The sequence below is a fragment of the Anomaloglossus baeobatrachus genome, chromosome 3 (assembly GCF_048569485.1).
Source record: "Anomaloglossus baeobatrachus isolate aAnoBae1 chromosome 3, aAnoBae1.hap1, whole genome shotgun sequence".
Taxonomy (NCBI): Eukaryota; Metazoa; Chordata; class Amphibia; order Anura; family Aromobatidae; genus Anomaloglossus; species Anomaloglossus baeobatrachus.
This window is the reverse complement of record NC_134355.1, coordinates 565,670,245-565,674,090: the sequence shown is the minus strand read 5'-3', so window position 1 is coordinate 565,674,090 and position 3,846 is coordinate 565,670,245.

The following is a 3,846-nucleotide window of genomic DNA, read 5'->3' as shown; positions in this document are numbered from 1 at the left end:
AGAGTGACAGGAGTCACCGGAATGATCTTACTAGGGCAGATGATGGGCTGGGATGTCTCCTCCTCCTGCTCCATGGGCATGAATGACCTGGACAAGGCATCTGCGCGTACATTCTTGTCCGCGGGTCGGAAATGGAGCTGGAAATCAAATCTGGCAAACAACAAGGACCACCTGGCTTGCCGTGGGTTCAGTCGCTGAGCAGACCGCAGGTATTCCAGGTTCTTGTGGTCCGTGTAAATAATAACGGGGTACACTGCTCCTTCCAGAAGGTAGCGCCATTCCTCCAGAGCCAGTTTGACTGCCAATAGTTCTCGGTCACTGTTAAAAAACCGGTTTAAGGCGACAAATACAAAGCCAGTATATAAATGATTGGAGCGAGATAGGTCCAAAAACATATTATGGATTTATTCAGATAAGAGTTTGAAGTTACAGTCATTAAAGAAAAGTAACTGTCTTGGCTTGAGTTAATAGATGGATAGACAGATAAGCAGAGAGAAAAAAAATAACAGTTCATTTGTCTTACATCGCTGTGGTGTGTGTAAGCCGTCTCTCTCTGGATGGTCTGGTCGGGTTTGGTGAGTCCGTCTTTCTCCTCCCTCCTTCTGCTCACCCTTTGAAGTCTGGTCTGCTTTTATAACCCAAACCCCACCTCCTGACTGTCCTTATCTCTTTACATGGTATTACAAGAAGTAACTATCCTTATTTTAGTCCAGCATTATGTCATGTCACGTGGTTCGTTTTCCCCGCGAAATAAGTGACTTGCGCAGTAGAGACTTGTAACTAGACCTACTTCAACTTATATATAACCCTTTTGAAGCTCGCTGAACTTTGACCTTAGTGTAACAGAAAGAAGTTTCTCATAGCTTATTTCAGTTCTAGCCCAAATTCCAAACAGAATATATAGCTCCTCGTTGACAACTTTGATGAACAATAGCAGATGGCTTTGGTTCTACAATGTCAAGCCTTGGTTAGCATCTTCAACTCACAGACATCCTTAAAGGCATGGGCAAAATATACATACATTATATGAATGCATGTAAACCAGTTTATGAATCAAATCTCCATAAACTCACTATTTTACAGTCCCCCCTTTTATGAAGTTTGATGAACCCCTGGGAAACCCTAACTCATTCGTGTCATCATTCGTATCACATACATTCTTGTTGAAAATTCTAGACCAATATTTGACTTGATAAACCAATCTGCAACTTTCTGTCAAAAAGTCATCTTGCGATTTAACATTCCTCTAAGAATGTTATCTTCCTTTTTCATTTCTATTTTTATGTTCCTATATATCTTCTGAATTCTACACATCACAAAAACTTGATAAATAATACACATCAAAACTAATAAAAATATGATTATGATAGGATTAAATAAAACATTTCCAACCGCTGACTGAAAAGATGACTGAGACCAGGTATGTACCGATTTGCTAAAACTTTTCCACCAAGTTCTACCTGACATTCCATTCCATTCGTGTTCAATATCACTTAATTCACCTTGTTCATGTCTGAATATAATTTCTGCTTCCTTTAACTGTTTCGTTAATAAATCTAACAAACCCTTTTCTTTCTTTATTTCACTTGTCCACATATCCCAAGGAAAATCATTTATCTGTGATAAATTGAATTGTATGGGAAATGCCGTTAAGTTTCTCTTTCCTATAGAAGTGATCTTAAAACTTCCTTCCTTCTTTGAAAGAGATCTCACATTTCCTTCTATACAATACAAACCCATAGGTAGGTTTTCCTTATGTACACAAGTAGAATAGAAAACAGAAACCATCTCTGTCTCAGACATGACCTGAAAACAAATCTTATTTGGACTTACTGGAGTCACCAGATCATGTAGTGTCTGTACAGTCTCTATTCTCGCATGACAAGAAGAATGATTATGAAAACATGAATGATAAATCACCTTATCCTGTCCAGGTAAACACATCACCTTAGAAACAAAATGCAAACATGAAGAAATGTCTACTTGTTCAGTGTTCACTCCATCAAATGCAAAATCTGTGTACTGCAGTTGATAGAACACTTGTTGTGTTTTACTCACAGGTATACCCAAAACTGTAACAGGAACAATAGTTCCTTCTCTTCCGATCACTGGGATTAGCGATGTGCCAACACAAATGTTTCGTTCACATCCTAACCACTTATTTACCCACAAATCCGTATGATTCAATGCAAAATCATACTCTACAGGTAAATTTCGCAGTATTCCCAGTGGAGTAATTCCACTCTGTAGAGCTTGTGCAATCAGCTTCAAATTAGAAGAGTACTCTACCTGTATCTCCAGGCACGCTTTAGCTACTTGTGTTTCGTGTGTGCTTTCCACGAGAGCTAATGTAGCATCCTGTAGATGTGACACGGAAGACCCTAGTACAGCAGCTGTATTCATTACCATCTTTTCAAGAAGTTGATTCAAACTCTTCTGAACCTTTACACCTTTTCCTCCAATAAAACCAATATTATCCAAATCTGACTTAAGTGTCTGTATATTCATGGCATTAGTCAGACTTCCCACTGTCCCAACTCCTCCCAGAATTCCTTCTAACACTCCTCTCTTACTCCTAGTCTGAGTTGTTCTTTTCCCAAACCATTGTTCTATCCCCATCTCCATGTTTATGAGATGTGATTGACACTGAGGAAACCTCGTAGAGATCTTCCAATGAGACATATTGAAAGTCCATACCATTATCATAAATTCTCCATCCCTTAATAAGGACTTGGACTGAAATTGATTAATTTGGAAAGGAGTAGACGGCATGAACCTCATGTCTGTGCATGCACAATCTGCTGCTGACCAAATATTCACACTAACGTCTTTACAATGTCTGTAATGTGTCTTTGTTTCAACGCAACACTGGTAAATTCCAGAGTCCCTGGAAGATGGATTCTCTAAGGAAAAAATGAAATTATCATCCATCCATCTGATATTACCAATCTGACCTCTGTAAATGACATTAGTTGGACTGTTTAAAAAACTTCCCAAAAATGATGAATTTTTGGTCCATGTCAACAAAGACTCAGAAGGCAATTTCAACCTTGTGTTACATTTTAACATTATGGGTAATGTATTTACTTTGTTATGTACTGTCTGTGGTGAAACCCTTATTTCCGGAACTATAGTGTTAGTAACGGTAAACACTACAGATACCTGAACTTGCACAGGTTCCCGTGTTATCTGGAAATTCCATGTTTTGACCCAATCTTTATCTCCTTCTGTAATGGAGAGTAAAGAAGGATCCAGAATTTTCCCAAAAACCTGAGTTTTTAACAAAGTTTCTGTTTTGGATCTTCCAAACTTTCCCCTTGCAATCATGTCATTTGTAATATCACCGGACCATACAGCAGGCTCCTCACCTCTGATCTCTATGTTCCAGTATAGTACATCTGTAGGAGAACATTCCCATGTACCCGTTTTATTATTGTGTACATATTCTCCTTGTAATTGTGTGAATCTAGTTTTAGGTCCTGCAATAGCATGTAATATTATGTCTGTGTCGTGTCTGAAATGTAATTCAATGCAACATTTTGTTCCATATCCCATGCAGATATTTCCTGTTATCTCCACAGAATCATCCGTGATGTTCTCTGTCAGTAAGTTCAGTGTCTCTGATCCTCTCGGTCTTCGTGAATGTTGAATCTCTCTAGTCCGCTCATTCACATCATTGGCGATTGTTCCTTGATGTAACATGTAAACAATGACTGAAATAAAGCAAAGCAGCAGGAAAGTAGATCCCATCACGTAGAAGCTTGTCTTGAGCTTGGGAAGATGTTCTTTCTCCAGAAGGCTTGATGTCATCTTTCCTTCACAGTCTTTAGGTTCCTTATTCCAGTT